This window comes from Schistocerca nitens, chromosome 4 (assembly GCF_023898315.1).
Source record: "Schistocerca nitens isolate TAMUIC-IGC-003100 chromosome 4, iqSchNite1.1, whole genome shotgun sequence".
Taxonomy (NCBI): domain Eukaryota; kingdom Metazoa; phylum Arthropoda; class Insecta; order Orthoptera; family Acrididae; genus Schistocerca; species Schistocerca nitens.
The window spans coordinates 773987774-774010109 of NC_064617.1; the positions used below are offsets into that span (position 1 = coordinate 773987774).

At 41.0% G+C, this 22336-nt stretch overlaps 1 long non-coding RNA gene across 1 annotated transcript in view; it reads left to right on the forward strand.

Moving 5' to 3' along the window:
• Positions 1-729: 729 nt before the first annotated feature.
• LOC126253120 (uncharacterized) overlaps positions 730-22336 on the forward strand; it is a 33555-nt gene continuing 11948 nt past the window's right edge. The window contains exons 1-2 of the long non-coding RNA XR_007545905.1: positions 730-821; positions 936-982. This is a non-coding gene — a long non-coding RNA (uncharacterized LOC126253120). The remainder of the gene's footprint in view (positions 822-935; positions 983-22336) is intronic.

A 22336-nucleotide genomic window follows, 5' to 3' on the forward strand; every position in this document is an offset into this window, starting at 1 on the left:
ATAACATTCTAAGACGAAAATGCTGTCTGTTATAGCAAACTAATCATCAGCTGACATGTAAATACTATCTCTAGACGCACCACTCTTCCGAGATTTTAGAATCTTATTCTCTTCGTTGATCTAGCCGTTTCGAATAACTAATTTTTAGCTGGCCAGCTGCTACATCACATTTGGCGCTATTTCCTGCATATATTCTCACAAATCACTAAATTGTATGGGTCACTTTTTAGATTATGTATTACGTTTGTTATTCATTTTTCATCCAAAACTCGTTTAGAATTATGGGATAGGCCTAGATCGTTGATTTGAAAAAATTATGCACACACACATAAACGTTAACTGCTCCAGGAAATTAAATATAGGTTATTCTTTTTGTCGTTCCAGAAGCTAGGGAAATGTACCTTCTGATCACTATTTTGACTATTTTCAGTATTAAATTAAAAACACACGGAAAAATGGAGCACAGCATCATTTACTCCATTATAACCGCGACAGAATGCTCGTATTTCGAAGTACAGCCGCCAGGGAGCGATGGGAAAAGTGAAATAGCGCAACAAAGTACAACCAAGGTGAACTTTTTGTCGCGTGGCAAAAGTTGCTTCTTTTAAGTTGCGACCCTGAAACCTCTGATTTCACCCACGTAGTGCAATACGCCACTAGCTGTGGCGACAGTTCGTTGTGTGTGTGAATTGTGTCCCCGACGTTTACACGAACGAGTTCTATCGATTGTAAGTCGATAGTCGCTCTAAGCTTCTTCCGGTATAGGTCCATGTGTTTGTAACACGTTGTTCAGTATTTGGACGTAGGAAAGGGTGTTGAAGGTATTTATTTGGGGCATATTAGTTGTTTTTTTTGTAATCGTTGTTGCTCTTTTTGTTGCTCGTGAAGCAAAAATGTTTTTCTATCATGATTATTGTGTATTTTTTTTATTTCAGGTGACTGAAAATGGCGAAGTCGAAGAACCACACGAATCATAATCAAAGTAAGCGGTCATTGTGTTAATGAAACGTTTTGCCATATTGTTGTCATCAAACTGAGCAATGTGGAAACATTTTTTTTCTTTTTAACTACCTATTTTCTTCTTGACTAGCAGTATGTCGTTTGGAATAGTAGTGTTCTCCCCTACCACTCGTTTTCTTCTTGTATAGCAATTTATTGTGGAGAATTCTAGTGTCTTCCACCTGTTTACTAAATCCAAATTGATTTGTATTTACGTTGAAGTATGCTTCTCCTGCATGGCTGTCCGAGGGAGCTAGGTTGTAGGTTAGGTAAAAGTACAGACGCGTATTCTCATGGACGCAGGCTTCTTTACGTTCGGAATTTTCCACTCTTCTAGGCTAATAATTCACTTTATTTATTAAATTTAATGCAAATGCAGTATGTTTCATCTTAGACTCTATTTATAAGACAGTTTCGTCAAGTGCTGCATACTGGACGTAAGAAACGCAACGAAGTTTGACCGTCATATATTTAGTCGATGTGGTTAGTGCCGTTTCTGATATCTTTCGTGCTGATGGGAATGGTTTGTGAAGAGAAAGGGGACTGATGACCTCAGATGTTAAGTCCCATAGTGCTCAGAGCCATTTGTGAACAGAGATTTGTATATCGTACTCACATGACCTTCCATCTTCAAATCTTGATTGGTGGTTTGGAAAGTTCTCTGCCTTACACTGAGAGTTGTTAGTCACACCGTCTGCCATTATCTGAGGGGTTTTAGACTTTACAACAGAACAATTGGGTCGCATTGTTTAAAAGAGTAAAGCCGATTTCATTGCATTCTTAAATTTATCTTTTGTACCATCTAGATTTCTACTTTTATGTCGTTATCAAGTACAATGTTATAAGTTGTTGGACCATTAATGTCGTATCTGGCAAGACAACCTAAAGCAGGTATACCAGAAACAAAGTTTGAGTTTAAACAAAATATTAAGTGAGCTACCGTCATTTTAAACTTCCCTAAATCTCAGAAACCACTTAGAGTTGCGTATTCAAATTTTCAGGCAGTAATAACATACAAATTATGAGTCTACTAAACTAATAGAACAACTTAATGTTATGTATAGCCTAATTAAAATTATTTAGGATAATGTACAGAAAAAGTAGACAAAATTTTTAACCATGTAATTAAAAAATTGTATTTCCGGAAACAGTGATTGAAATGCAATTATTGTAGTTCCGTAGGCCCAGAACATACAGTTTAATGTCTGTTTTCTACTGAAATTAGCCAGTCAGTGAACTAAAAATGTGTCCACTTCTTCTGATCTTCCTTTGATATAGAGCGATTCCTTCCTGTTGAAGCAATAGGAACTGGAGCATTTACAATCTTCAGAACATTGTGAACAGGAAGTGAGCAACGGTGGTGGTGTTGCTGTCCTTCAGCTGGAAACCTATATCTAGTAGCCGGTCCATATGGTAGCATAAAGTTCACTACAGTTTCGTTTAACTAGTAACTGGTGTCTATAATCTCTGCAACCCACCAATCACAGTCATAGACACACGCCACAAACGTCCCCCTTCTCAGGTTGTGAATCTGAATAATATCATTCTGTTTCTGGGGTGTTGGCCGAACAAACGAAATTTCTATCTTTCTTGCTCTTTGAACTGTGTGCAATATGAGTTCGCCTATGACGGAGTCCAAAGATGTGTCTTCTGAATTCCCCAGGAGTAGTTTGTTTGGACCATTCTCCTTTTTGCTGTTCACGGAATTCTTCAATTTCCTCTTTGGAATTCCCCAGGAGTAGTTTGTTTGGACCATTCTCCTTTTTGCTGTTCACGGAATTCTTCAATTTCCTCTTTGGACAAACAAATGAGGGCTGTGGATGTGTAAGATTTCACGACTCATAAAGTCCTCAGCATTTTGAATCACAGCTGTATTTGTTGTCTGGAAAGATTGTTTTGTATCATGGTGCTTCAGCAGAACTAACCATCGCAAGGCCCCTTCCCATAACCAGTAGTACTGTATACCCAGTCATTTGGCACAAGCGAACTACTGGATTCAAACAGCTGGTAATGATTTTTAAAATGACTAGGATCACCATCAGATATGATTATGATCTTCTGCCTGTTTGCAGTTGAAGAATTTTACACATTGCTAGCAAAGCATGTGTTGGGTCATGTCCTGTGTCATCACTTATAACTGCAACAATTTAGTCTTGTTTGGAAAATGTGTCACTCCTAACCCTGGTCATTACTCCAATGATACCCTGGGTCGACCGAAGCGTCCGATCCCACCCGTCGGCTTTGACCCGTAACGTAAGGCTGTTGTGTGTGACGTCACGACGGCGCCGAATTTAGTTTGTGAGAGTCGCGTGTTTGTAGGTGTCGTTTTGATGCGATCGGTGGTGCTCTCTGGTGGTGTGTTAGGTGATGTTTTTGGTTTAGTTTGCGAGTGTGGCGTCGTGTGTGAATTTTGGGACATTTCTTTTTTTATTTCTTTGGTAGGTATGGATATGACTGACAGGGTCAACAGTTTTCGGTTGTCGGCTATGATGGCGGACAGTGCTTTGTCTCTAATAAAATTTCTTCAACTATTCGGGTTTTTTTATGAAGTCGTGAAGTGTTCAGTATGTCGTGAAGAAATGAGGCATACTTAAAGTTCCGGCGTCTCGGGCCAGGGACGGCTGTATGTGGAGATGTCGTAAGGATAACAGGTCAAGGGAAGTGTTCGATCACAATGTGTGGCTGTGAATGTTGGTATTGGTATCGGGAGATGTTTTTGAGCTATATAGGTCGAGGGAAGTGTTAGGTCCTAATTAATGGGATCGGGAGCTGCTGTTGAGCTATATAGGTCAAGGGAAGTGTCCGATTCCAGATGATACTGTGTTTAGTGGTATTTGGGGAGTTTTGTGATATCTGTTTTTTTCGTCGTTTTGTATGGGGGCGGGTGTCTAAATTTGTTTCTATTTAGTTTGTCCCTACCCAACCCCCCCCCCCCCTATTTCCCGCACTTGTCCTGATAGTGTCATTAGGCTTTTTGTGGAACGTGTGTGTGTTTGTTTTTCGATGTATTTTCGTCCTCATAATGTGAACGTAACGACTTTATATGCGCCATATTGGAATCGTGGTTTATGGTCGTTTCCGCCATATTTGTGACGTCATGGGTCAAAGCAGACGGGCGGGATCGGGCGCTTCCGTATTTCCGATACCCTTGTACTTCTTGTGGGGAAATTACAGACCAGTTGTTAGCGAAATCACAGTGAAGCACTAAACATAGTTCTGCAGCCAGTACACGCCCTATCAGTTGTGCAGTGTGTTGTTTAATTTCTTCAGGTGCTGGTGTGTTACTGCTTTAACTGCTGTTTTAACAAGTCCATCAATGAAATTGCCAAAAGCAACAGTTTTCTTAAGTAGTTTATCTTCCTCCCATGTCGCATATGTAATTTCTGCAGTGTTACCTGCTACGTCTTCCAGGCCAAGTGCCTGTAAAGACAGTCCTCCCTTTCCAGGGCAGTCCCACATTATTGAAACAAACAAGTCTCTCGCTTTATGTCACAGACTACTAATGACTCCACAGGCCCAACCAAGGTGTCATGTGCTCCAGTAAGTTCTTCAAAGTTCACGCAGTACACACATTAACAGGCATCTCTGGGTGGATGTGGAACTACCTTCTTAGGTCGTCGTGCATAAAATTTTGATATTCCAATATGTGAAGTTGTATAGTTGCTCTTATAAATTGCAAAAGTTTCTTTAATACTGCGAGTTGTGTACTTCACTTTCACAACTCTTTGACCTTCAACTGTTACAATTATAGTATATTGGTTATTGACCCTCTGGTAAGAAAAGTTCCATTTATCTTGCAGGTAAAATGACTGCACTATTTGAACTTGATCTGCTTCTACAGGATGGCCATAATAGGGATCTGATCTTCCAAAGACTCCTTTTACAGACCTCATATTTATTGATTTGTCTACCATGTACTTTGATACTGGTGGAACGTGGTTCAAAATTGTTTTCTTTGGAAATGTCTCTGGAATAATAGTTTAGACTTGCACCTTTTCACTGTAGGATGCACAATATTCAAAAGCTGAATTTATATTTGTGAAAAATTCCTGGCAAGAGTGCTTTGGTTCATTTTCTTCTGAAGGTGGAATGTCTACTTTGAAGAGTGTGGTCAGTTTTGCTGTTGTGTATTTATCCACAGCTTTAGTAATTTTTCAGCACTTTCTTGATACATAGAGCGTATGACTAGATTTCACTGACCACGGTTTTTTAACAGGACTAACACCTACCTCTGTAGTTGACTGATTCATGGTATTTAATTCTTCTATTGATGCAAAAACTGCATCATCTCCATCATGGGAGGCTTCACCTTTTCCAGATACTATCATTTTTTTTCTTCTGTCAAAACACTAAGAAGACAAAAAGCCGTCACTGGAAACATCCTCACTTTGAAACATAGTCTTCAAATGAGAACACGTATTGCCTACCTGAACAATTTTTTTTGCCCCGCTCGGTCAGAGGCATCTTGTCGCAGTCCATGCGGCTTCCCCCTTCGGAGGTTTGAGTCCTACCTTGTTCAATCCTCTTTTTCTTGCCAAAGCTGGAAGGAGCATGCCTTAAACTTTCAAAGCTATATTGTTAACTTCTGGACTTGGCATATTGATGAGTAAGAATACCAATTCAAAAGTAGGGAAAATGGATTATCGGTAAATACAAAAAAATTAAAAAAAATTCAAGTTGTTAATAAAAAAATCTGTTGTTATAGTGTCTTTAATAGTATAAGATTTGCTTTCAGTTTAGGGAATGTAACTGTGCTAATATGTGTTTTTACATTATTTTACAGTATAGAATATAAATAAAATAAAACTTCAGAAAATGCTATTAAGAAAATAAAATCTAGATGATCATAATGGAAAATTATGTTGTTTAGAATGTTTTAACCCTCCATGCATGGTGATGCATATATGCGTTGTCACTCAGTTTCCATCGACCTTGTAAATCAGTAATAGTTCTTGAGGACATTGCTGAAATACCACTTTCAGTTGTTGCTTCCATTATTGGCAATTTTCACTGTGTCAGTCTTCTGTGAGGTAAATCTTTGGTGTTGACATTGTACCCTCTTAAGTGTTGAGTACTGAGTGTTTGAATAATCAGTAACCATTGTTGTAGCTGAAGGTAAGCACTAAAACAATAAGTTTTGATGGCCTAATTTGCATATTTTATATACAAACTAGACTGAATCTTCTATGCATCAAACCTCGATATTCATAAGTTTTCAGTATCACTTTTTGTAGGTTAATAAACTATTGTATAAAATGAACCAAGAGACCCCTTAACCCTGCTACTTTGGTGGATCAGATGGAGCTGATGCTCATAAGTCATCACCATTCTATTATGACAAAAGGCAACTACAGTCAGTTAAGGAAATGCCACCAATAGACAAGGAGTTTCTATGATGTCGGCCTGGGCTTGATTTTACTGAAGATGCCCGATTTTGTCCATGCCTTGTTGATGACAAAATTTCAGTTCTTGCAGAAAACTTGCTGCAACCCATTTGGTAAAGAAAAACACGAAACCAAGAAGGCTGTAACAACAGTGAATTTTAAGCTTCAGACTGCAAGAAATTGTAAAGTTCAAATTTTGACCCTGACCTCAAATAGCTGGACTATTGAAAAAACTACTAAAGAATTTGCTGTTTCAGCTAAAATGGATAAGTCTCGGGAACTAAAGATAAAGATATAGGATTTTGGCAACACATGCAAACCGAAAAGGAAAAAGGCTCAATGATGAAGTAACACAAAATGTCGTCACTTCTTTTGGAGATGAATTTTCTCGTTTATGCCCAGGTTAAAAGAATTGTATTGCAGTAAAAATAAATGAGACATAGATTCACAAGCAGAAATATGTGCTCCATTGAAACCTGAAAGAAATGTTCAATGCTTATTGTACGCAATATGGAAATCAACTAAGCTTCTCAAAATTTTGAGAGCTCAGGCTGGAATAGTGTACTACAGTTGGTGCTTCTGGATCACATTATATATGTGTATGTGCAATTCATCAAAACGTCAAATTAATATTGGCTTCAGAAACATCCATCAACAATGACTACAAGGTTTTGAGAAAAAAAACTAGGCAGTTTGGAATCAAAAGATTATATGCTGCAATGTTGTGAGGAATGTCCAGGAAAAATAGAACTAGAGGCTTTTCTCGAAGATGCTTTTAAAGACTATGACCCTGAAGAAATTATTTAATACCGATGATAGGTCCATATTGACACACAAGTGGAGACATGTTAGAGAACTGTTAAAGATTTCATGGAGACATTGCTTTTGAAAATTACCAGTGTAGGAAGCCATCACTTTGTGACAAAGCACTAAAGTTTATACCTTAAGCAGCTGAAAAGAAATGTTGCAGAAAATGCATTAATTATATTGATATATTTTTCTGAGAATTATTCATGTGTTGTCGAAGATGCTGTGCAAGGATTTCACTGGGAGAATAGTCAGGCCATGTTACATCCATTTGTTATCTATCTTGGTGGCAAAGAATTGAGTTTTAAGATTTGTATGATCAGCAAGTGTCTCCATCACGATACCATTGCTGTCCATGCCTTTCAAATAAAGTTAAAAGCATATTCCGCATGAACAAGAGGAAGCCCTCATCAGCTTTATGCACCTACATGGTTCTGCACCTTCCTTCCACTGACCAACTGCTGAAGATACCTGCTGGATTCCACAGCAACATATTTTTATGACTTCACAAGCAGCATCATCATCAGGAAGACACTACAGTTTTTTAATCTGTCCTTGGCAAAACCGTAGAACTATTAACTAAAAATGGAACTGACTCTTTAATGTTTTTGTTTTGCAAGTTTGCTGTGTTGTCTGTTATATTTGTTTTATGGCATATGTTAAATGTATGTTTGAAACTAATTTATATATTCAAAAAATTAATTGTTGGACTTGGTGGTCAAAATATTTCGCTTTTTAATCTTCTTGAAGTGCTAAAACAACTTTAGAAATGTATTCTTACCCATCAATATACTAGATCTAGAAACTAAACAATATACCTGTAAAACCTTAGACCATGCTCATTCAAGTTACAGCAAGCAAAAGATGATTGAACAAGACACAGTTGAGATATTGCCCCCCAAAAATACCCTAAAATTTGCATGTAGAAATTTTGCCCAGCTTTGCAGATGCACATCTTTCTTCTAGACATCCAATGTTAGTTAAATTTGATCCAAATATAGACATCAGTCATAGGAATAACCCTCTGAAGTTTTGGTGTGATTAGTTCATACGAAAAGCAGCAGTGGTTGGTCAAACCTTGGCCCTCAGAATAGCATGATGAATTTTTAGCCACTTTAGATGTTTGTATCTATATTTAGGTGTAACTAAATTCCAGATTTTTGCCATGGTGTGGTACAACGTAAAAGTTGTATATGTATATTAAAGCAAATGACCAAATGTGTGCTATAACTTAAAAAGCCTAGCCACTTAGCACATTTTCACCTTTGTCTGTGATGCAAAGATGAGCAGCCTCTCTTTAAAAGCCCCTAAAAATTCAACCACTGAAGATACTGAACTGAAATTTAGCATACAAGCATCAAAGACCACAAATAACTTTCACACAAAATTTCATTAGATTTGGAGATAGTCAAGTGGGGATCCCTGGTCCCCTTGACGTGTAATGACACTTCGTGAATTATATTCTGTTGTGTTATAAAAATGACCATTTGTGCAAAAATAGTCTCGTTTATTTGGTGTGTTTTACAATTGCTGCAGTATTAGAATGCCCAATTTAGTCTTATCTAGCAAACAGTGACAAAATAGATGTAATCAGATCGAGAAACCACACCAATCTTGGAGATTATTTGTATTAACAGCTTTTTTAGTATTAGATAACATTTCAATTTTTCGTGTAGCAGAACATTTGACAAACTTCGATGAGGTAATCGTTTCATTCGTAGAAAGGAAAGCGCGCCATGTAAAACTGTAGCATGATTAGAGAGAAAAAAAATGCTAGGAGCTAAATAGGGAATAAGAGTGCAAATTTTCTGAAGAGTTCTTTCTTTTAAAAAAAAAAAAAAAAAGAAAATAAAGAGGTGCAGGATGTCAAACCGGCCAACTGGAAGCAGGAGAGGTACCTCAGGATGTTTTAATTTCCACTGTCCTGAATATAGTTTGTGGTATCCATTTTAAAATACACATGTTTCAATTCCACAGAGCGAAATAATACAGCGACGTGTGATAGAAGAATGCTGTGTGAAGAGGTGTGGCACTGCACTTTGGCACACTTCAGACCAAATAACATGCCTTACATTGCCTCGAATACATATGTTTCATGCATGAGACTCTTCAGAAAGATGTGCCCCTACAAAATGAACGCACTTTCAAAAATTTGATTTTTTAAAATTTTTGACATATCTCAAACCCTCGAGGAGGGGGGGGGGCACTATCTAGTATTGCCCAGGTTCAGAAATATCGTAGATCCGCGGCTGATGTGCAGAGCAGTCTGAGTTATAGTGGGGAAGTGGGTAGTTGTCACGTGACCCGTGTTTACATTTAGTGATTTTTGCTGTTTCCTCTTCGTTTACCTCCCCGCGTGGGTCCGCGGGTTAGAATAGGCCCGAGGTATTCCTGCCTGTCATAAGAGGCGACTAAAAGGAGTCTCTCACATTTCGGTCTTTATGTGATAGTCCCCTGTAGGGTTTGACCTACATTTCTCAAAATTTTCCCGAAGAGTGAGCCAATGGGGAAGGGTGCCTTACATGGTGCATTGTGTCCATCGTGCATTGAGATAGATAGCCCACTGTCTCGTCGTCACATTGCAGTCCCGCCCAGTCTCCATCTATTGGGCAAGGGCACCATCCTGGGTGCGTTTTCCACCATGTACTATGCAGTGTTACTTTGTGCCGAAGATGACCATGCACTTCTTTGTATCTCATATCCAGCACAGTAGCCAGTCCGTTGTGGTGCCACCATGTACCATGTTGGTTGTAGCCTCCTGACAACGCAGGATCGCTCTGCTGATGTCTGCGCTGTTAACTCCCCACATATGCCAAGGAGTAGTTGCCCGTCACCCTGGTGCATCGGGACTCCCGGCAATGGCCATTCTGCCAGGTGGTTTTACTACGACTGGGTAGCACCCATGGGGAGGGCCCCTGGTTGGAGTGGGTGGCATCACGGCGGATGACATTCCATGAAGCGTAGTACGTTATCTCTTGCCGGTGGTCCAGCGCCAGCAGTCTCTAAGTGGGAAAAGTCTAATTTAATGCTAAGAAATATGACCCCAAGTTGTCCCTCTCCCTGGCCACATCATGGGAGGAACGCCAGGCTAAGGATGGCAGTGAAGTGTATTCGGCCCTGTACCTCGTATGTATGAGAGTTGATGGAGAATCTTTCTTGTCCATGAAGCCTCAGTTTTTTGTGGATCATTTGGACGACACATTTGAGGAGGTGGAGGGCTTGTCCAAAATGCGCTCTGGGTCAGATTTGATAAAAACAGCATCATCTGCCCAGTCATGGGCGTTACTCGCTTGTGGCAAGTTGGGGTATGTTTCTGTTACCATCACGCCTAATAAGAGCTCACCAAGATGCGTACCAGTTTAGAGTGGCGAGGTGTTCATTTTGTTCGGCGCTTTAAGCGTGGTTTGAGAGATAACCAGGTTGCCACCAGTGCCTTCATCTTGGCCTTCGAGGGTGACACATTGCCCTAGAAGGTCAGGGTGATGGTCTACTGCTGTGACGTCAAGCCATACATCACTCCCTCGATGCGATGCTTTAAGTGCTGGAAGTTCTGCCATATGTCTTCCCACTGTACTTCAAGCCCCACCTCTCGAGATTGTGGATGTCCATCGCATCCCAGTACTCCATGCGTCCCGCCTCCCATCTGTGTCAACTGCAGAGACTGTCATCCACCTTGCTTGCCAGGCTGCAGGATTTTATGGAAAGAGAGAAAAATAGTGGCATATAAGACCCTGGACCAACTGATCTACACTGAGGCTAAGAGGAAATTTGAGCTACAGCAACTGTTGAGCTTTACACCTGATTTCAGCATTGCCCTACAGGAAACCTAGTTCCTGGCAATGGGGACCCACACCCTCCACGGCTATAAGGGATATTACAGGAACCGTAGTGACTATAATCGATTGATCAACTCCCTAAACCTTTCCTACTTTTGGGAGATATTAACATCCATAACTCCTTGTTATGTGACACCATGCTTACTGGCGGAGGCAAAAATGTCAAAGCTTCACTGTCTCAGTTTGACCTCTACCTCTTAAATACTTGGGCCACCACAGGTTTCAGTGTGGCTTGAGGTAGTTACTTGGCCATTGATTTATCAATTTGCAGCCCAGTACTTCTCTCATCTATCAACTGGAGAGCACATGACAACCTGCCTGGTAGTGACCACTTCCCCATCTTCCTGTCATTGCCCCAGGGTCAGGCCCATGGACGCTTGCCCAGATGGGCTTTAAACAAGGCAGACTGGGAAACTTTCACCTCTGATGGCACCATTGACTCTGCCCCACATTGTGACATCGATGTGATGGTTCAGCAGGTGACTACCACCATCGTTTCTGTGGCAGAAAACGCGATCCCTCGCTCTTTAGGGAGCCCCCAGCGAAAGACAGTCCCTTGGTGGTCGCCGGAAGTTGCTGAGCGTATTACAGATTGTTGGCGAGCTCTACAGTGACATAAGCGACACCCTTCCCTAGAGCATCTGATAGCCTTTAAGTGGTCCGTGCCCGTGTATGCCAGCTTATAAAACGACGGAAACAGGAGTGTTCGGAGAGGTACGTGTCTACCATTGGGTGTCATACGTCACCTTCCGAAGTCTGGACGAAGATCAGGCATCTTTTTTGGTACCAGACCCCAACAGCTGTCCCTGGCGTTACCCTCAATGGCGTGCTATGTAGCGTCACAAACACAATTGCTGAGCACTATGCTCGAGCCTTTGCGTCCGAGAAACTCCTCTCCCCCCCCCCCCCCCCCCACCCCCCCAACCTTTCGCACCCACAAACAGTGGATGGAAAGAAAAGTTCTCTCATTCACTAAATGCCACAGTGAACCCTATAACACCCCATTTACGGAGTGGGAGCTCCTCAGCCCACTTGCACATTGCTCCGAGACCAGATCAGATACACAGTCAGATAATTAAACATTTCTCGTCTGACTAAAAGTGCCATCTCCTCATCTTCAACCGGATCTGGTGCAATGGTGTCTTTCTGTTGTTGTGGCGGTAGAGCACCATCGTTCCACTCTAAATTTTTATCCAGAATTTCCTGTCGCTCCGTACTTTCTGTGTCCACGTTGGTGCCTCCCATAGTTCACCCCCATATCCAGGAGAATGGGGTTCCACAGGGCTCTGTATTGAGTGTATATTTAGTGTATCACTATTTTTAGTGGCCATTAACGGACGAGCAGCAGCTGTAGGGCCTTTTGTCTCACCGTCTCTGTATGGCGACAACTGTTGCATTTCATACTGTTCCACCAGCAGTGGTGTTGCTGAGCAGCGCGTACAGGGAGCCATTCATAAGGCGCGGTCATAGGCTCTCGCCCACTGCTTCGAGTTTTTGGTCACTAAATCGTGTGTCGGCAGTGTACCGTTCATCCGGCACTAGAATTTTACCTTCATGACAATCCACTCACTGTAGTGGAGACATATCGATTCTTAGGACTGGTTTTCAACACCCGATTGACTTGGCTACCTCATCTTCGTCAGCTTAAGCGGAAGTGCATGCAGCATCTCAATGCCCTCCGCTGCCTGAGCAACACCAACTGGGGTGCAGATCGCTCTACTCTGCTGCATCTCTACAAAGCCGTTGTTCAGTCCCACCTTGACTATGGGAGTCTGATTTATGGTTCGGCGGCGCCCTCAGCATTACATGTACACGACCCAGTGCACCACTGTGGGGTTCACCCAGCAACAGGAGCTTTTAGGGCGATTCCGGTGGCCAGCGTCCTTGTGGAGGCCGTAGTTCCTCCATTGCAGATCTGACGTGCAGAACTGCTCGCCAGTTATGTCGGACACATTTGTAGTTCTCCTGCTCGTCCGGATTACCGTCTCTTTTTTCCACCTACGGCAGTTCATTTCCGCATCAACGCCCAGTTCAGAGCTAACGATTGCGGTTCATGTGCGATACCTTCTGTCTGAACTGGAGTCCTTCCTTTTACCACCTCCCATCCAGGTCTGTCAGCATACACCTCCTTGGTGTACACCTAGGCCTCAGATTCGTCTGGACCTTTCACATAATCCTAAGGACTGTTACTCCTGCCGCTCTCCGCTGTCACTTCCTCTCGATTCTTGACGTGTTCTGTGGCTCAGAAGGGGTTTACACCAATGGCCGATTGTCATGTTGGCTTCGCCTACATCCACGGAGGTAATTTTGAACAGCATTCCTTGCCCGATGGCTGCAGTGTATTCACTGCAGAGCTGGTGGCCATCTCTCATGCACTTCAGTATGTCCGTTCACGCCCTGGGGAATCGTTTCTTCTGTGTACTGACTCGTTTAGCAGCATACAAGCTACCGACCAGTGCTACCCTCGCCATCATTTGGTAGCGTTCATCCAGGAGTCCATCTATGCCCTGGACCGGTCAAGTCATTCAGTGGTGTCTGTGTGGACCCCAGGATACGTCGGCATCCCAGGCAACGAACTTGCCGACAGGCTGGCCAAACAGGCTAGTGTGGAAACTGCTTCTGGAGATGGACATCTCTGAACCTGACCTGCGTTCTGACTTATGCCGTAGGGTTTTTCGTCTTCGGGAGACTGAATAGCATAACAGTACACACAACAAACTGTGAGTTATTAAGGAGGCCACGAATGTGTGGAAGTCTTCGAAGCGGGTCTCTCGCAGGGAATCAGTTGTCCTCTGCCGGCTCTACATTGGCCACACTTGGGCGACCCACAGTTAACTCCTGTACTGCGAAAATCCGCGAGAGTGTCGGTGTGGCACACGGCTGACAGTGGCCTGTATTCTGGTGCACTGTCCCACTTTGACTGCCCAGCGACGAAATCTTGGTTTACCTGACTCGTTGCCGCTAATTTTACCTGGCAACGCCTCATCGGGTTTTATTATTGAGGGTGGGTTTTATCATTTGATCTAAGTTTTAGCCCATGTCCTTTGTCCCTGCGTCCTCAAGCCTAGTGCTTCTAGGGTGGAGGTTTTAATGTGTTGCAGAGTGACTGGCTTCCCCTTTTTTTCGCATGGTCAGCCAGCCATGGTAATCTGCTCTGTTGTTTTAATCTCTTCATCCCATTTCTTGTGTTTCTGTGATTTTCTTGTCCCCTTTTGTCCATTTACATGTTTGTTGCCCTTCATCATTCTTGTGATTTTTCCTTTCATTCCGTTTTGAGTAGTCAGACTCGTTCGTTTTATTCTCACACTTCTGGTGTTGTTTTATTCGGGACAAGGGACTGATGATCTCGTAGTTTCGTCCCTTTCCCCCTCTTTTAATCCAACCAACCAATCTTCGTTTACTGCTCTCATGTCAAATGAAAACAAAAGGAATTTCTGTGGCTGGGAGCTATCAGGTGAATTAAAATACATTCACATAATTACGGCAGGCTAAGCTATGTTATTAATTTCAGATTTTATTGTATTTACATCTTTCTGACCGTCAAGCATTAATTGCCTTGCAGAACAATGAAGTTACTTTTGTTGATTTGCTAAAGAAATGTTCTTTTATTAATCTTTTCTGATGAGGCAGTCAGTATATTTGAAACGAAGTGTTTAATTCCACACTATTGGCTAGTTTCAACTGTTAGCAGCATTTCAAGTGCACATTTTCATCTTCTATCACGTATGCCATTATGCCATAATAAAGAACCAAACATGAGTTAACACATTATTGGTACTCCAAGAAAATTTACATCCCGAAAACCACATTGAAAAGATTAATATCTGATCGAGGCATACTTCACTGGGAATCTGGACATACGAATGTGCACATTAAATGTGCACATTTTAGTATGGGTCACAAAATTCTGATGCTCTTGGAGTATCCTCTGGTGTCTTGTATTTTATGACATAATGTAAGATCTTTTAATATTTTACACATACGAACATATGGGCCTCCTACGTCATCGTAGCTGCACAAGTGCGGTGGCACCTGTTATCTGGCACTCTCTGGCAACTGCTGAAACGAACCCATTTCTAACAGGTCGCGGGAAAATATTACGAATAATAGTTTGAAAAGTGTTAATTTCAAAGTAAATTTCCTTTTACGCAAGTTGAACTATGTGCAAGAATGTACTATGAATTTCTTAAATAACAGAGCGTTTGACTCTCATTGAAAAATAAACTAGTTGATGACAAGTCATTTAGATGAATTTCGAGCCTAGAAGATCAGACATTTACATTGTTATTGAAAAGTTTACTGGCACATTTATGTAATATTTCCCTAAGTGTAATACCCGCATAAAAGACCAACGTTATATGTGAAAGCTTAGGTTCTCTTGCAGCGTATTAACCTTAGGGACCAATATTATATGTGAAAGCTTCTCTCTCTCTCTCTCTCTAGCAATGCTATTTATATTAACATAAACCATTAACTTCTCCTGTTAGCGTGCTCTCGCTACGTAACAGTGATGTTGCTGTTGGCGCACATCATCATGTGTCCTAAGCTCTGAATATCTGCTGTCATCGGCTGGCGAGATCATTTGACATGAGCTATGACTGCTTACAAAAGTGCATTGCAATATTGATTTCAATGCTTCGGAAAGTAATATCTGGTGTTTGGTGGAATTCAAATTTATACTTTCGTAATACAAAAATATGCAGCATACATGCTGCTGTAAATTAAAGATCTTTCCAAAACGTGTTTCTCTCCCCCCACCCCTCTCTTTGAGTTTTGTTTTCCAATGCGCTGGGAAATGAAACGCCCATGTATAAAACCATAACCCTTCAAAGGCTTGATAAGTTATACAGTTCTGGGAGAAAATACACTGTCAGGTAATCAGGAAAAAGTATGTTTTCACCCGGGACAAAGTGTATTTTTAATCGGGAAATCCGCGAGAAATCCAGGATTTTTTTTTCCTTGTGCATGTATACACCCTGTTGAATGAAACCTTTCCTGCTGTTATAGTTGTCATCAGTCGGGAAAGTTGACCTTCCCCCCCCCCAGCATATGTTACCAATTTTGCATTGGGCTGTAGTGCTATTCCAGGGTGTATATGCAGACAAGGAAAACAGATTCCCAGATTTTTCCCGAATATCCCACTTAAAAATACACTTTCTCCTTGTTGAAAATGCACTTTTCTGTGACAGTGTAAAATTTATCCAAATTTTGGTGTAGAATTTCCCGGCACTTCAGAGAATGACACTCAGAGGAAAAAAACACGTTCTGGAAAAATCTGTAACATGCAGTGACATGTATGCTGTGTATTTTCTTATCATGAAAGGATAAACTTGAATTCCACGAAACACCGCATGTTACTTTCTGAAGCATCGAGATTGCGATGCGTTTTTGTAAGTCAGTCGTGTGATCTCACCAGCTGATGACAGCGGATATTCAGAGCATAGGACACATGATGTAGTCAGCCAATAGCAACATCACTGCTAAGTAGTGCAAACACACAAATATGAAAAGTTAATGGTTCAAATTAGTATACATAGTGTTGCTACAAGAAAAACAAGCTTTCACACACAATATTGGTCTCTAAGATTAATAAGTTGTAAGAGAAGCCAAGCTTTCACATATAATATTGATTTTTTTTTGTGTGCACATGTTACACTTTGAGATACATCATACAAATGTGCCCATAAAATTTTTAATAACACTCTGTAATTTAAGAAATTCATCGTACATTCTCACACACAGTTCATCTTGCGTTAAACGATATTTACTTGTAAAGTAACACCTTTCAAACCACCATTCACAATATTTTCCAGTGACCTGTTAGAAATAGCTGAAGCAGTCACCAGGCGTCACTGTGCTTGTGCAGCTATGACAACGCAGAAAGCCCATATGTTCGTACATGTAAAACATTAAAAGACCTTACATTATGTCATAAAACAAACGACATCAGAGGATACTCCATGAGCATTGAAATTTCATGAACCTTACTAAAATGCACAATTCGGTTTAAAGTGCATATTTATGTCCAGATTTGGATGTAGATTTTCTTGTAGTATCGGTACTGTATTCTCTGATGTTTGGTTCTCTATTATGGCATAATGCTACATGTGCTAGAAGATGAAAACTTACACTTGAAATGCAGGAACAGTTGAAACTAGCCAGTAGTGTGTAATTAAACACTTTGTTTCAAATAAATTGACTGCCTCAGCAAAAAATATTAATAAAAGCCAAATTTTTTTAGCAGACTGACAAAAATAACTTCATTGTTCAGAAAGACGATCAATGCTTGACTTTCAGAAAGGCGGAAACAAATTAAAATCTGAACCTAATAACATTTTAGCCCTCTGTAATCATGGGAATGTACTTTAATTCACTTAATAGCTCCTGGCCACAGAAATCAGTTTTGTTTTCATTTGATGTGAGAGCAGTAAAGTAAGAGGGAACAGCAAAATCACTAAACGTAAACATGGGTCATGTAGAGACTACTTTTCAAAAATATGTTCAATTTGTAGCGCACATCTTTCTCGCTTGATACATAAAAGATATGTGTTCGAGGAAATGTAATATGTGTTGTTTGGTCTTTTAAGTGTACCATGGTGCAGTGCCATGCCTCTTCACATAGCATTCTTCTACCACACGTGACTATATTTCGCTCTGCCAGCAAACTATATTCGGGACAGTGGATATTAAAGTGTCCTGTGGTGCCTCTCCTGCTGCCAGTCGGCCGGTTTGACATACTGCCCACCTCACAATTGATACTGGATGGGATTATTTGTAACCAGGAGAACAATAACTCTTCAAAAATTTTGTGGTCTTTATTGCCTCTTAGCTAATAACTTGCTGTTTCGTGTCTATAAAATTAAAAATAGAATATATGAAACCAGTAACGACAAGAGACAAGCAAGACAGTACACATTTCTTCAATCTTTACATCCTAGCATTGTTTTCTCTCTAATCTTGGTGCAGTTCGCATGGTGTGCTTTCTTTTCTGTCACAGAATGTGTTACCTCAACAAAGTTCGTCAAACGTTTTGCTACACGAAAAAACGAAATGTCGTTGTCTAATAATGAAAAAGCTGTTAGTACAAATAATACCCAGACTGGTGTGGTTTCTTGATCTGATTATGTGTATTTGTCACTGTCTGTTAGATAAAACGTAATAAGCCTGTCCAATATTGCAATAATTGTAACACACACCAAATAAACGATACTGTTCTGGCACAAATGGTCATTTTTATAACACGACAGAATCTAATTCACGAAGTAGTAATATCAAATGCCTTTATGTTAATAAATAGTTTCACATTTCATTCATACGCTCCAGCTTCCCAAGCTTGAGATTGAAAAGTAGTAGCATGAAATTTTTGTGTAAATTTGAAATTGTCATACTTCTCCATAATTTGTGCAATGACCCCGTTTCTTCTCCTGTCTCATTCTAACAAACAATCTTGTCATCACTAATTCTGTAACTATTCTTGCCAGTGTCAAAACTTATTCTCCGGTTATATTCATTAACCCCGGCACAATCACTAATTTACTTATTCCACGTTTATTCTCCAGTTAGGTGTTATTGTGTGTTTGTACAATGCGTTTTCTGTGCTACTTTCAGAATAGAACTTAAGCGACTGCTAAATTAGGACTGTACAACTGGCCCTTGCTAGTCTAACGGTCTTCCCAAAAATTTTCTGTCTAAATTTCAGTTTCTTGAATATATTGAGAAGATAATACACTATCTTTCTTACCTGTTGTTCCTGTTAGTCATTTATTTCCACTCTGGTAGACTGGACCTATAGATTTCACTAGTAATTATAACAACACTAATCATTCGCAAACACAGTCAATTACAGTAACAGACAGTGATTGGCATTCACCCATTCGGCTTTATTCTGCTCAGCTCGTATAGCAGGGAAGTTTATTTCTAGATGCGACGGGGATTTCCCTGGTGGCGACATCATGTACACTATGCACGCATTCAAAACTCAACGCTCCAGCTTCCCAAGCAATGTGTTCAAAAATGTTCCAAAACCAGCAGGGAGGCATTTCAAAATCATATGAATAATTGATAGACCAATGGGTGCTACATTCTAGGCGCTTTATGAAACAAGGTTTCTTCCTCAAGAATATGAATTTGGCGCCCTCCTCCCCGTCCCTCCTTGAAAGTGCCGGCCATAGCAGATACCCCAGTTTGCCTTCCCTCCCCGCATGAACCTGGCAGTTTGGGCGCGCCATAAAAATTTTTCCAGTTAGCATCTGGCTAGTTGCTGCTACTGCTTATACAGCTAACAGCTACACTTCTGTAGCCAGAAGTGGAAGAAGGTATTACTCATAGGGGATTCAAGTGCGCATGCACATGATCCTGCTCAAACGAATCTAATGTAAACTGTTGTGACGTCTCGCTCATTGGAAGCAATTCGTTGTTACGAAACATTCAATAGTCGGAAGCTTTTGACACATTTTGCTGTTGAGTGTTGGCAGACACTTGTATGAGCACTTTGTGTGTGTATATGGCGCATTTCCTTTGCAACTTAAGTTGTTGTTGTTGCTTTTTTTTTTTTTTTTTTTTTTTTTTTTTCTAGTGTGATACAGTAATATCCTTTGTTAGTGTGTTGGTTCTTACCAGTCATAGTTACAAAAATTTTAACTGAAAACAAAAAAATGAAAAATTCTCGGGTTTTTCCTGGTTGTCTTGGTTGTCTTGTATACACCCTATATTCACATTTTTTGAGACACAGATTGTGGATTAACTGAATCATTCAATACTGAATCATTGGCTCACAACAAAACAGGCACCTTTCAGCTTAGTCTGAACCTCTGGGTACACTACAGATCAATCTGTCACCACAAGTATGATATTGTGTTCACATTTGTTGGCTTTGCGATCTCGCTGTCACCTTCCAGCCTAACCTATATCTTGCAATTTGACTAAATCTGCTTTATTGCAACATATAATAACACAGCATGCAAAAGTTTGGAAACAGTCAGAATACAAAGCGAGAATCAGTACAGGGAATCACCATAAAAACCAAAGAATAAACGAATATCAGCAGTAACGTAACTTAACAAATGAACTTTGGGTCTTGAGCATAATTGATATACGATGCACAGCCACTTCATCACTTCTCCACCCCCCACCCCCTTCCCCCAGTGCTATTTGTATCTTCAGTTGAAGTGGATGTGACATCCCCACATCGATGACAACACTTTTTGCTGCTGCCAAGGTGTCAGGGTCAGTGTCCGTGACAGGTTTTGGAGTGGCAGGTGATCCTCTCATTTTTTGTCACGCAATTTGCTCATACCGGTGTAGGCAGTGCGGAATCCAGGTTTAAGATGGTCGACAGAGGTTGTTGTTGGGTTACCCATGTTATCAACCACAAACATTGTGTTATCTCTCCTGAAGACTGGACGCAATCCATCGTATGGTGACTGAAAGTCTTGTGGCGAAAAAAAACTTGGTCGCATTTGCACAGTTCAACAAAGACAAAAGGGTGGTGAGTCTGTTGGCCTGCCAATGCAAGAGGACAGATTTGCTGTACCTGTGTGCGTAGTTTGTTGATAAAGTCTGATGTCTTGATAAATGTGTCCAGCATGTTGCTGAGGATCTCGCCAACCAGTCAGATCAGGTCATCGTAGAAAAGATCTGCTGCAGTAGATTTTAGATCACCCTTGATGAGCATTTGGAGGCATAGGATGACAGTCGGCAGCGTTTCTGTTCACTATTGAGATTAATGGCACCAAAGGGATACTTCTGACAGTGCAGACATTCCACTAAACCATTTTCTGCTGATAGATAAGCTGTTGTTTGAATGCAATTCTTGCGTATCAGGGTGGCGAGTGCCTGAAATGGGTAGGATAGATACTGGCTGCACTGGTCAGTGATAATGCAGAGGGGCACTCTGAAATAACCAATCCTTAGATGAGTGAATGTGGTTGCTACCATTTAAGCAGTGATTTTGACTTCGGCAAGTGATCTTATTCTGCTGACAGGCCATACGCTGCTGTACAAATGTCCTGTAGTCTTTGTCCACACAAAAGTTTGTTTAACCAAATTTGTCATGCCTTGGACTCACGGATGAGACAAATCATGCAGGGATGCAATTGCGTGTTGTTGAACTTGAATAGTCGCGAATGGTTTGGCTTCGATATGGAGGCGACAATTATGCCAGTAAATCTTGAAGCTCGTTGGATTACTGCACCAAAATGAGTGCTTCATAATCAATTGTGCATGTAACTGCTTTCACATGAGAGAGGACATCTGCTGACACATTCAGTTCTCCCCTGATGTTAACTATGAGTCAAAAATTGTCCTGTATAATCTAAATGGCGCAGTTGACGTGGTGATGCTGTGTCCGGTTTCTGACAGAAAGCACACATCAGTGGCTTGTGGCCAGTGATCACCGTAAAGTATTAACGTTTGAGGATGTGCCGGAACCTTTGATTGAACTGTGTGCAGCATACAACTTGTGACCATATGTTGACCAGCTCTGCTGCGAAGGGTATACCTTCTGGCTGAAGAATGCTAAGGGTTGCCAATGCTTGTCTACTTATTGCTGAAGTGCAGCACCTATTGTGACACATCAGCCATTAAGGCAAGTGGTGCTTACAGGACATCTGATTTCGGTGAGACTCATAAAAGGTCATTCAATGAGTGCATGGTTATGCATGAAACACTGGTTGAAATTAGTGTCGCCGAGGAATCATCACAATCCCCCGGCTGTGGGAAGTTTGTTGTAGCTTCTACCTTCTGTGGTGGCTGCATTCCTTGGGCATTGATGGTGTAGCCCAGGAAATGGACTTCTGATGACCTAAAGATGCACTTTGTTGAATTTATGAGTAGTGTGTGTGAACAAAGATAAGCAGAGATCTGGTGTTCAGTTTTGTTATTGGATATCACTAAGACCTCGTGAATGTTAACATAATGGAAGTAGAAATCTTGTGTAATTTTAGGCATAAATGCTGAAAGGACTACACAGTGTTGAATAGTCAAAAAGACATTTTCATACATTCAATGAGTCGGGAGTCGGGTACAGACGGTGGTTTTACCTGTGTCTTTTGGAGCAGCCAGTACTTGGTTGAATGCAAAGAGCAGTGCATGTTGAATGCAAAGTTTTCTGTGTGCATGACTGGATGTGATCAGAAATTGTTGAGTTGTCAGTAATTACTGCATAGGTGCCCTGTGTTTGTCTTTTTGGGAACTGTGTAGCAGCAAGTCCCAGTTAGTGCATGCAGGTGGCAGATTCCTATTGTGAGTGTGAAGGAAAACACCTATTTTGCAGCATTGAACTTTCCTGGTGTTGTCAGTATGTAATTTCAG